A 12,976-nucleotide genomic window follows, 5' to 3' on the forward strand; every position below is an offset into this window, starting at 1 on the left:
ATCCCTTAATAATTTATTAATATAAAAAATTGTGACTACAAAAACATAAAATGGGGATGGGGAATAAAGTGTACAGTTTTCGTATGTGATTGAAGCTATCAGCTCAAACTAGACTATTTATAAATGTTTTATATTAGCCTCATGGTAACCACAAAGCAAAAACCTATAGTTGATACAAGAAAAATAAAGAAATCAAAGAAGCCACGACCAAAAAAAAAAAAAAAAATCATCAAATCACAAAGGAAAATGGCAAGAGAAGAACAAAGGAACTACAAAATAAAAAACAATGAACAAAACAGCAACATAATAATTGTTTTAAATGGGGCACCTGGGGGTTCAGTTGGTTAAGCATCTGCCTTCAGTTCAGGTCATGATCCCAGAGTCCTGGGATTGAGCCCCACATCGGGCTCCCTGCTCAGCGAGGAAGTTTGTTTCTCCCCTTGCTCATGCTCTCTCTTGCACTTATCTCTCTCAAATAAATAAATAAAATCTTTTAAAAATAATTACAATAATAGTTTTAAATGTAAATCCATTAAATAATCCTATCAAAACACAGAGTGGCTAAATGGATTAAAATAATAATAAAATTAAATTTAAGAACAAACAAGACCCAACAAAATGCTGCCTACAAAAGGCTCTCTTTAGCTTTCAGGATACACATAAGTTGAAAGTAAACGAATGGGAAAAAGATATTCCATGCTAATAGTGACCAAAAGAGAAGCAGGTGACTACTTATACAAGACAGAATAGACTTTAATTAAGTCAAAGAACATAAAGACACAAATAAATGACAAGATATTCCATGTTCGAAGGAGGGGAATTTGGCAGCAGAGTACGAGGACCCTAGGCTCACATTATCCCATTAACACAACTAGATAACTATCAATCATCCTAAATATCCCAGGAATTGACCTGAGGACTGGCAGAAACAACTTTACTATTAAAGGTAGAGAAGAGACCACATCAAAGAAGGCAGGAAGTTCGGAGAGGGGCTTGGGAAACAGTGGCCACTGTGGTGGGGAAGGAGCCACTGTCACAGAGAAGATAAGAGACAAACTAACAAACAGGGGAGCGCACAGGAAAAACAAATAACCAGAGAAATCGGCCTGGAAATTGAGAAGGGCTGAATATTGTGAGTTCTTGCAACCAGTAGGGCTGAAAGTCATCTAAACATGAAAAGGCTTGTCCCAGAGGCACTGGGGCTGCTCTTAGAGAAAAGACAGGGCAAACAGCCCACAGACATAGAGCATGGAAACAGTGATCTGAAGAGCACTTGGGGTGCTGAGTGGGCAGGTTATCTGCTCATCTCAGAGTATGCACCAAAGAGACAGCATTATGGGAAAGATCACTCTGGAAAAAAAGGAACTACCAGGTGCCACTTCCCTCCCCTGCCCCTAGGAATAAGCACAGGACTACCTGTGGCAAACAACACAACACCAACACTCACTATGATGTAACTTGCTTACACAAAACCTGCCACCACCCCATGCACACACACAGTGCTCCAGAGGAATGGCCCTTCCCACTCATACTTGCCTCAGTCCCAGTGTGACAGGCCCCTTTCCCCAGAAGATAGGTTTAAACCTGGGCACACACAATGTCTCCCATCCCAGGAGTTATGCAAGGCCCCAGTTCCAGCAGCAGTAACAACTGGTCTCATTTCACAAGCAGACCAGAGTACACCTAGTTAAAACATGCTACATTCAGGCCAGAGGCCAAACAGGCAAAACAGGCAAACTGACCAAAACAGGCAAAAAGAGCCTCTGCAGAGCTTCTGCTACACAAAACCACAGCACATACAGCACACAAGGGAGATGCTCTCAGAAGCACCAGGCCCTGGGGAAGAGAGAACACTACATAATAGGGCAGGGCCTCTTCTTCATAAGTCATAGAACAGGAGTTCTAGCTGACTTTCATTTACACACAGAAACAGGCACCAAGACTCAGAGAAATCAAAGGACAGTAGAAGGCCATTGCTGGCAGTCTAAGCAAACAGATATAAGTAACATGCATCATGGAATATTTAAAGAAATGATCCGGGGCACCTGGGCGACTCAGTTGGTTGAGCATCTGCCTTAGGCTCAGGTCATGATCTCAGGGTCCTGGGGTTGAGCCCCATATCAGGCTCAGTGGGAGGCCTGTTTCTCCCTCTTCCTCTGCCGGCTATCCTCCCTGCTTGTGCTCTCTCTGTCAAATAAATAAATAAAATCTTTAAAAAGAAATGATCCTCATAAGAATACTCACTGGACATGAGAAAGGGTGGAGAAACCAATCTGAGATGAAGAATGCAATAGATGAGATTAAAAACATACTTAATGTAATCACAGCAAGCTGGAAGAAGCAGAGGAACAAATTAATGATCTAGAAGACAGACTAATGAGAATTAATCAACCCAAACAAGAGAGAGAAAAAAGAATTATGCAAAACAGAATAGATTTAGAGAACTCAGTGCTTCCATCATTACTTAGAATACAAATGGACTAAACACTGCAACAAAAAAACATAAGGTGACAGAATGGATATAAAAACAAAACTCATCTATATGCTGCTTCCAAGAAAAATCATTTTAGATCCAAAGACACCTGCAGAATGAAAATGAGAGGATGGAGAAACATTTACCATGCAAATGCATGTCAAAAGAAAGCTGGAGTAATAATACTTATACTGGACAAAGTAGACTTTAAAATGGAGACTGTAACAAGACAAGGAAGGCCACTATATAGTAATAAAAGAAACAACCCAACAATAAGATATAACAATTGTAAATATTTACACAACCAACATGGGAGCACCCAAATATATAAAACAGTTAATAACACAAAGGAATTAATTGATAATAATAAAATAATAGTAGGGAACTTTAACACCTCACTTACATCAACAGACGACCTATACTCTGAAAACTATAAAACACAGCTGAAAGAAATTAAAGACAACACAGAAATAGAAGGACACTCCATGCTCATGGATTAGAAGAACAAATATTATTATAATGACTATATTACTGAAAGCAATCTATACATTTAATGCAATCCCTGCTTTTCCCTCTGGCCCCACCCCCACTCATGCTGTCTCTCTCTCTCTCTCTCTCTCTCTCTCTCTCAAACAAATATAATCTTTAAAAAAAATTTTAATGAACTATTGGGACTACATCAAAATAAAAAGCTCTGCATAGTAAACAAAACAATCAACAAAACTAAAAGACAACTTACGGAATGGGAGAAGACATTTGCAAATGACATATCCAATAAAGGGTTAGTATCCAAAATATATAAAAAACTTATAAAACTTACCACCCAAAAAACCAAATAACCTATTTTAAATGAGCAGAAAACATGAACAGACATTTCTCCAAAAAAAGACATCCAGATGGGCGACAAATGAAAAGATGATCATCATCACTTATCATCAAAGAAATATATATCAAAACTACAATGTGGTATCACCTACCGCCTGTCAGAATGGCTATAACCAACAGCACAAGAAATAACAATTGTTGGCGAGATATGGAGAAAAAGGAATCCTGTGCATTGTTGGTGGGAATGCAAAACCCTCACAGTGGCTAACCCCATGATCTCACCTTTATTAGCACCAAACTCCTAATTCAGCAGTCTTTCTTAGCCTCAGCACTTGCCCACTAACTTCTAGAAGATTATTTCTAGAGGAGCTGACAAATCTAGCTCCTTTGAGAAATAAGAATTCTTCACAATGAGAAAGAATTGGTTTCATGTTTTATGTATTTTTCTCTAAGTAATCACTAGCAGGTAATGATTTATTTAAAGCAGGGTCTCTCAATCTTGACACTATCAACATTTGGGGCCAGGTTATTTGCTGTTGTAGAGGACTATCCTATATATTTTAAGATGATTAGAGCATCCCCTGTCTTCTATTCTCTAAATGCCAGCAGCATACTCTGAGCTGTGACAACCAAAAATGTCTACAGGTATTGCCAAATGTCTTCTAAAAGGCAAAATTACCCCATACTGAGAACTGCTTGAAGAAAATAGCATAATGAATTTATATTTTTTAAATATTTTACAAACAGAATATTTATTAATTTAACAAACACTGTTGTGCCAGGTACTGCTCTAAACAGCATACAAATGTTAACTCAGTCTTCACAGGAGTCTACAAGATGGGCATGATCGTTACCCCCTTTCATAAGAAAACCTGGGCACAAACAGATTAAGTTGCCCAAAGCCACACAACTAATTAAGTAGCAAAGCAGGGACTGACCTCAAGGAAGTGGCTCCAGAAACCGTGCTCTTAACCACCATAACTCATGTTGGAAGTCAGACTATTCCAAATGAGGACAAATATCATTTAGCTGCAGTGCATGTTACAAATACAAATTTATGACTTGCTACCCCCTATAAGTCTGCCCATCTTGAAAGAAAAAAATACAAAAATACAAGGAAAAACACAACTGAGATATATAAACAACCTCATAGGATATTCATAAATTTGGTTTATACACATATCAGTGACCTAACCTAGGGGAAGACTGAATTAGGCATGATGATGGCTCCAGAGGTAGAAACTACATTCCTAGTCTACAAGAGCAAAAGATGAAAGACAATGGAAACACAACATGAATACCACTAAATCTCTAAGTAAAAAGAAATAATCCCAACAGAGGAAAACAGCACCAGCCACGTGTACAGCCAATGTTACATTTTCTTTCTTCCAACATGTCAGTACTTTTTAAATAGATGACAAATATAAAGCACCCAGCAGAGTAACAAGCATATAGTAAGCACCTTAAAATGTTAGTTTCCTTCCCTCTGCACAATCATTCCCTGCCTCCACTCCAGTTCCCTTTTTGTGTTGTGCAGATTTAAGTATTTTGCAGAAATTTGTCTCTAGTTAAGATATTTGAAAAAATAAATGGTGATTAAGAACTCAATTATACCTCAATCTGCCTTCTCTTGTAACAGGATTGTCCGTGTTACTCAACTATAAATTTCAACTGTTACTCAACTATAAATTTCAACAGTTCAGATCAGAAATAGACAAGACTGGCTATTGTGTTATTTCTAATCACACTTTCTTGAGTCACTGAAGAAGTTACTTTGCAAGGACTGGAACATTCCAGCCACCAGACAAGAAAAGCCCTGATAGCAACAGAATGCCTAGAACACCACACCCCACACATCTCCTTCCCTGCCCAGGGTCACTATTGAATACATGCTGACCCCAACCCATGATTATGTGCTTTCTGTGTGCTCTCTTGCACGTACCCACCCCACAACCTATCTCTATAAATCTCTAGGTGTGGCCAGAGAAGTTGGTTGTTAAAGCTTGAGCCTGACACCTTCCTCCCACTGCCAGCACCCAAAATAATTTCTCGCTTTCTCTTTTCCAAACCTTCATCTCTTGAGCTACTGACTATTCCTGCCACAAGTTTATCCAAGTCTGTTCCACAACTGCATGAGCAAACCCAACCCAGAGTTGTGCTCTCAATCTGTCAGACCCCTCAGAACTCCCTAGTATGGAGGAGTTGGCCTGGGCAGCATACCAGGGCTTCCCCATTCATTCCTGAGTTAATGACTCTAATAGAGCCACTGGTAACAGGATCAGTAGATGTAGGGAGTGTTCACTATAACCTGCTACAAGATCAGGAAAGAGCTGTCCTGTTATTCAGAGAAGTCAGGTTGTCCTCATGAGAATCAAAACTAAACCACGGTTTCATAGCACCAACAGATCAAAATAAAAAACAGAACTTCAATGAACAGAACTAGAGTGAGATATTCATCTGTAGATTTCCTATATTTTTTCTCTAACAAATTTCAAAACCTTTTTAAAAAATAAGACCTGGGGGTGCCCAAGTGGCTCAATCCATTGAGTGGCTGACTCTTCATTTCAGCTCAGGTCATGATTTCAGGGTCAGAGCTCCACACTCAGGGGGGAGTTTGCTTCTCCTCTCCCTCTATCTCTGCCCCTCTCCCCTACTCATGCATGTGCATGCTGCACTGTCTCTAAGATAAATAAATCTCTTTTGACTACCTTAATTTAAAATACAGATTTTATTATAAAGGAGGTTCAATCTCAGCGAATCTGGTAATCAAGGCATTTGTATGGTCTGAGACACCTTATAATTGGCTCTGGTTTCAAGTTTAAATGAGGGCCAAAGTCAGAAGGATAGAAATCAAATTCTTGGCCACTGGATCTAAGAATCATCAAATACTCTTTATAAGGTAATGCTTTTATGTCTCTCAATTTCCTCCTCAATCTCTAAGTTTGGGTTTTGTGTCATAAATGTTAAGTCTAATACATATATAGTTAATATATATTCATATATTCACTGTGTCTCTTCATTGGGAAAGCCTTTCAAACCCACTATACTAGAAGGGGTCCTGTTGTAACTCTCTAGTAACACACTGCACTTCCTTTTTTTTTTTTTTTTTAAGACTATTTATTTATTTATTTATTCATGAGAGGCACCGAGAGAGAGAGAGAGAGAGAGAGAGAGAGAGAGAGAGAGAGGCAGAGACATAGGCAGAGGGAGTAGTCTCCCCACAAGGAGTCCCATGAGGGACTCGATCCCGGACCCCGGGATCATGCCTCAAGCCAAAGGCAGATACTCAACTGCTGAGCCACCCAGGCGTCCCCATCCTATACTTCTTAATAGCAGTTAGCAACTTATCACAGTTGGAATAATTTTTTGTGTGTATTTCTTTTACATTTATCTTCCCCTTTAACTATAATGTCCAAGTACATCTTGTTCCCCCACCACTGTATTTTTGACACATCGTAGGCAATCTGTAATATTTGAAATGAGTGTAGGAAAGCAAGAGCGGGGAAAAAATGAACACTCAATGAATAGTTACACTCCTTAGAAATGTTCATTTCTTGACAATCTGTTGTCTAATTTTAAGATATCCCCCAGAAATCAAGAGCTCACTATTCTAAATAACAAAAATTAGATTCAAAACTATAAAATAAATCATATAATTGTATCAGGTAGAAGTGAATAAATAAAAAAGGGGAAATGGTATGATACGTAATCAAACAAGGCAACAGCCAGATCACATAAAATTCTGAAGGCAATGGTAAAGCTTGCACATTAATTGAGATAGAAAGCCACTGGAGAGTTCTCTGCAGAAGAATAGCAAGTACAGATTTATATTTTTTTTTAAATATGAGACAGGTATTTTATCCCCATTTTTTTTTAATATTTTATTTATTTATTCATGAAAGACACAGAGAGAGAGGCAGAGATATAGACGGAGAAGCAGGCTCCCCGCAGGGAGCCTAATGCAGGACTCGATCCCAGACCCTCAAAATCACACCCTGAACTGAAGGCAGAAGCTCAGGTGCTGAGCTACCCAAGCGTCCCTACCCCCGTTTTTTTATGAGAACACTCAAATTCAATTATGTTAAGAACCTTACTCAAGGTCACAAAGCTAATAAGTGGGTACACCGAGATTCAAGCCCATGTTCTTCCCACCTCTTAATACCTGTTAAAGTTGCTCTGCAACATTCTCCTTTCAACCTCCTCATACTTCTGACTGCTTCTTTCATTTTTTTTCTTCTATTCCAGAAACAAGCATTCCTCAGATTGTCTTCTCTTTCTAAACTCTCTTCCTTATTGACCTATCATAACTTCAACTCAGAAGGGAGTCTCTTACCTCCACCCCCTGAACTAGGCTTCAGTAAAACTTAAAGAGGGATTAGTCCATACGTTTACAAATTCCATGATCTCCAAAGGCCAAATAATCCAAACAGCTATTCTCAGCAGTTTATATTCCTACATGACTTCAGTCTCTTTTCCTCTTTAAGTAAAAACAAAAATAAATGGTCTATTATCAAGAACTTCTAACAGTCTCATTGCTGGTCTCCTTTGCTTTAGAAAACCTGCTCAACCACCACTGTTACAAACGCCATCCATCCACACTATATGCCAGAAGCACTTTATACATTATGATCTCCCCAGGGAAAGTTTACCATTTCTTCAATACTACAGACACAGAAATTGAGGCTTAGAATGGCTGGGTAATTTGTCTGAGGTTACCCAGCTAGTAAGCAGTGAGCTACAATTCTAACACGGGCAATTTGATCCCAGAGTCCAGGATCCTGCCTGTAAGGCACACTAAAATACAGAAATCTGAACAGCCTCCTGCAAGCAGACTCAAGCTTGGGAAGTTTTATAGAATTACCATTTTTCCATAAAACAAAGCTATGTGAGAACATTCAAAGAAAGAAAAGAAAAACTTAGTCCACCTTAATGAACTGATTTCTTCCATCAGTGATTTTCCAAGCCTTCTGCAACTAACTAGAGACTATCCACAAGTTGTTTATTTCTAAGAATTCCAACTCTTGCTTAAATGTTTATTCAGTTCAGAGGTGATGAACTGAGAATCAGTTAGCTATATGGCTCAAAGGAAATAAATATCCTGTAAATATTTTTGTACTCAGAAGAAGGGTATAAACATCTGAAGGTCAATGAAAAGGCAGGCTTTCAAATCATTCCTTCCCAAAAGTGCAAAAGGTTCTACTTTGCAGTCAGCTACCTGTAAATGCCAGTACCCTAATCTGGAGGTCCTAAAGAAAGTCACCTAGGAAAAGCATAATTAAGAAAGGTGTTAGAACTACCTGAATGAGCCAACTGAGCAAGTTTTCCTTCTTAAAGAAGGGACCTAAGAACTTGAACAGCACAGAATCCTGTGTATTCTAAATTACGGAGGGCACTAGCTTTCATTAATTTTAGTGATAGCCTAGGGTTCAAACAGTTTAACAACTGTTTCCTGTGTGTGTGTATGTGTGTGTATATGTGTGTGGGAGGGGGTACCGCTTGTTGTGAGATGTGTGGTAATAACTAACATTCAAGAAATGAAATATAACCTCCTGAAATATGTTTCTGGTCTGTGCATAAATTTTTAGCATATATTACAATATACGTAGGATTCCTTAGAAAGAAATACATGAAGTAAATTGATGATGATGATTAAAGTTTTTTAAAAACTGTAAAAACACAAAGATTCACTATTAAAAGGAAATAATTCACATGCATTTCAACATGGTTTTAAGCATTAGGTGAATACTGATGGAGATCAACCGTAGATACCAAGAGGGAAAAGAAGCAAGAGAGTAGTAGATTTGAAAGGAATGAAAGGAATCAGTTTAGTACGACACACCCAGTAATATTAAAATGAAAAGCAGAGAGACAAAACCTAGTTTATAGGCTCCAGAAAACTCTTGATTAAAAGTTCCCCAAAACCAGCTTCCCTTCAAAATTCCTCCTTTCCTGTCACTGATGGCAATAGCATCAATCAGATTTAAAGTCCTAGAAGCAGAAACCAGTCCTTACACTACCCCCAATACTCAGTCTCTAAGTCCTATTCATTCTTCCTATGAAATACCTATCATATGTAATCCCTCTCATGTAAAATGCCTCTAAAACTGCCCTTCCACTCTCCCCCACATTGTCAGGTACCTCCTCATTCCTGAACTATTCATGAGTTCATTCATTCACATGTGCACTCATTCAGACACTTCATAAGCACTTCTTGAAGTATCGTGCTAATTCTGAACATAAATCATCATCCTGACAGGACACAGAACATAGGCACTGTTTTATTGACAGCAACTCTTTATTGGGGCCCTGCTATGTGATAGGTGTTATTCTTACACACTATTATCTCACTTAAGTCGTCAAAACAGCCCCAAGAGATCAGTATGATTATTTTCTGCAAACCAAGGAGACTAAGGCTCAAAGAGGTGAGGTTAATTTTTCTAAAACCACATTGTGAATCAGTTGCAGAGAGGGATTCTGTGGGAACTGGTTCTTTCTGCCCCTTAATGAATCTACTGCATCAACTCCAAAACAGTCTTTCCAATCCAGTCCATCTAATACAACCAGATTCATCATCTCAAAGCACCATTTTGTACTTGTAATCCCTTTGCTCAAAAAAATCCTGATGGTTCCTTTAGCCTGACCTCCAGTATGACTTTGAGTCAAAAAAAACCTAGAACTGAATCCTGTCTCTTTCTTACTAGCTCTGAATCTTAGAAATCACTTACCTATGAAATGAGGATAATAAGAGAGATGTGTAAGATTAAATAAGACAAAACATGTAAAGGTCTAAGTTACATAAGTATTCAATGATTAGGAGTTGTTACAGCTCATAACTCCTGCACACAAAATTTCTATTTTAGCCAATCAATATACATTTTGTTTCTCTTACAAAACCACTTAGATTTCTGCCTCAATTCACATTATTCTTCCTCCTCCCCATTAAGAATACGTATTCTACAAATGTCTACTACAAGAATCAATGTCTATCCCTCCTTATCTTCTTGGCCCACATCAAACCCTACTTCAGCCAAAAAGCCTTCCTTAACTATCCTCAATGAACTCTACATCTAACTTAAGTAGTGCAAGAGGGAAGAAAAAGATGCCTAATTCTTCAAGACCTGCTTTGAACCAGGAAAATATGTGATATATCTTCAAATCATTCTTTCACTTAATTCTCAGGGACAGACAAAGTAACATGGACAAACAGCTAGTAACTTCTGGAGCTGAGATTCAAATTCAGATGTCCCTGATCCCTTTTAAAGCCCACTTCTTTCCATACCACCTTTTATCTTGGCACTGAAGGTTCCCTGCAGGGGGCCTGCTTCTCCCTCTGCCTGAGTCTCTGCCCCTCTCTCTGTGTCTCTCATAAATTGATTAATTAATTAATTAAACAAACAAACAAATTTAAAACAATTATCCAACACTGACAGCACTGTCAGTGGTCCTACTTGCTCTTGTAACAAGGAACACTTGTAAGTGTTCCTACTTGCTCTAAATAGCCCTGGCCACACATAAAAACCTAAGTGAAACAAAACTGTAATGAAATCATGCTTAGTACCCGCAATGGACCCTCATTTTTTCCATTCTCCTCTATTTCGCTTGAAATAAAACACTGGTGGGGGCACCTGGGTGGCTCAGTTGGTTAAGCATCCAACTTTTGATTTCAGCTCAGGTCATGATCTCAGGGTTATGGGATCAGCCCATGCACAGTGCCAAACCTGATTAAGATTCTCTCTCTCCCTCTTCCTCTGCCCTCCAAGCTCTCTCATATTCTCTCTTAAAATAAATAAATTAATTAAATAAAACCTTGAACAGTTCCCATTAATTTTATTTTTTTAAAGGTTTATTTATTTTAGAGAAAGAGAGCATGAGCAGGAAGGGCAGAGCAAGAGAGAATCTCAAGCAGACTCCATGCTGAGTACAGAACCCAACATGGGGCTGGATCTCATGACCCTGAGATCACAACCTGAGCCAAAACCAAGAATCTGACACTTAGCCTACTGGACCACCGATGTGTCCCGTGCCCACTAATTTTATGTCACAACCACTCTTGAGCAGCAACCAGAAGTCTGATATGTACTGCTAAAAGGGGCGCAAGGCCAAATACGATTAAGAGTTTACCCTCAAGAAGTATTTAGTTGGAAAAAAAAAAAAAAAAGAAGAAGAAGAAGAAGTATTTAGTTGGAGATATAACAGTGAATCACAAACTCTTCCTGACCCCTGGCTCCACCGTACCTGTTTTAAAAGAACCCATGTTCCTATTGCTCCCCTGAACATCCCTATCATGGAACATAACCAATAATCTAGGCTGTAGAAATGACAAAAATCAGGCACTCAACAAATAGTTGCTGAATGAATGAATGAGGCACAATAAAAGAACAGTGAATCTTCAGATGGAAAAATTAGTATAAACTCTCTCCCCACCTACATCATAATCCTCTAAGAGCAGGAACAATCTTTTTGTATTATTGAACATATCAAGAGCTCAAATTGTAGATGTTCTGTTTTAAAAACACTGAGCTATTGACTAGCCACAATTCGTGTGGGAAATCAGATAAACACAGATCTTTGTCAAAGAAAACCAAGAGAGAAATGTCCAGCTCCAATAAGAAGTTTATTATTAGCTTCTATTCTAGATCCTTCCTATTCAAAGTGTGACTCTTGATCCAACAGCATCAACATTGCCTGGAAGTTTGTTAGAAATGCAGAACCTCAGGCCCCACCCAGACTACTGAATCAGAAACTATCATTTTCACATGATCCCCTGGTGTGAGGGGGCAGGCATCTTAACACATAGTAGTTTGAATAGCAGGGTCTATAGATAAAAAATGAAACTAATTTCTACAAGCTCAGAGAAAAGTTACCATCTTCTTTGTTATCTCTCTACTAAACAATCAGACTTTTCAGGAAGTGCCACAGATACAGCCATGACACACTTTCAGACATATTAGGCTATAAATCTAAATTACTACGCAATGAGAATTAAGAACCATTCATGGAATATTCAATGAAACTCTTAGAAAAATATTTTTTCTGCCTTCTTAGGGCACACACACTACTGGGCAAGGAATGTGAGGATGAACGTCAATAGTTAAATAAATCTTTAATGTCAAGGACAAGATTATTGGGGGGGTAAAGATGCTGGTGAAAACACTTAAGAACAAATTTATTTTGGGGCACCTGTCTGGCTTAGTGGAGCATGAGGCTATAGATCTCAGAGTGGTGAAGTTCAAGCCCCACCTTGAGCCTACTTTAAAAAGGATGAACTTGGGGATCCCTGGGTGGCCAGCGGTTTGGCGCCTGCCTTTGGCCCAGGGCGAGATCCTGGAGACCCGGGATCGAATCCCGCGTCGGGCTCCCGGTGCATGGAGCCTGCTTCTCCCTCTGCCTATGTCTCCGCCTCTCTCTTTCTCTCTCTCTCTCTCTCTCTTTCTCTGTGTCTGTCATGAATAAATACATAAAATCTTTCAAAAAAAAAAAAAAGGACGAACTTCTCTTAACAGTTCTCAGTGATACATACACGTATTTACAAATATTCTCTCTTAAAAACTCCAAACTTAAATTGCTTAGGTGATCTGAAGTCAGATCTTTTCATCACCTTCACTTACTCAGTCTGGAACCATCCTTTAAATCGACATCCAAAAATCTCAACCAGAAGTCTACACTGTGAACCTGAAA

The 12,976-nt window shown here is 38.8% G+C and overlaps 1 protein-coding gene across 4 annotated transcripts in view; it reads right to left on the minus strand.

Annotated features, from left to right (window-relative positions):
• The window catches only part of TMEM135 (transmembrane protein 135), a 286,961-nt gene that overhangs the window by 214,003 nt on the left and 59,982 nt on the right, over positions 1 to 12,976 (minus strand). The window lies entirely within an intron of this gene.

Source organism: Canis lupus, chromosome 21, assembly GCF_011100685.1.
Source record: "Canis lupus familiaris isolate Mischka breed German Shepherd chromosome 21, alternate assembly UU_Cfam_GSD_1.0, whole genome shotgun sequence".
In the NCBI taxonomy this organism is placed as follows: Eukaryota; Metazoa; Chordata; class Mammalia; order Carnivora; family Canidae; genus Canis; species Canis lupus.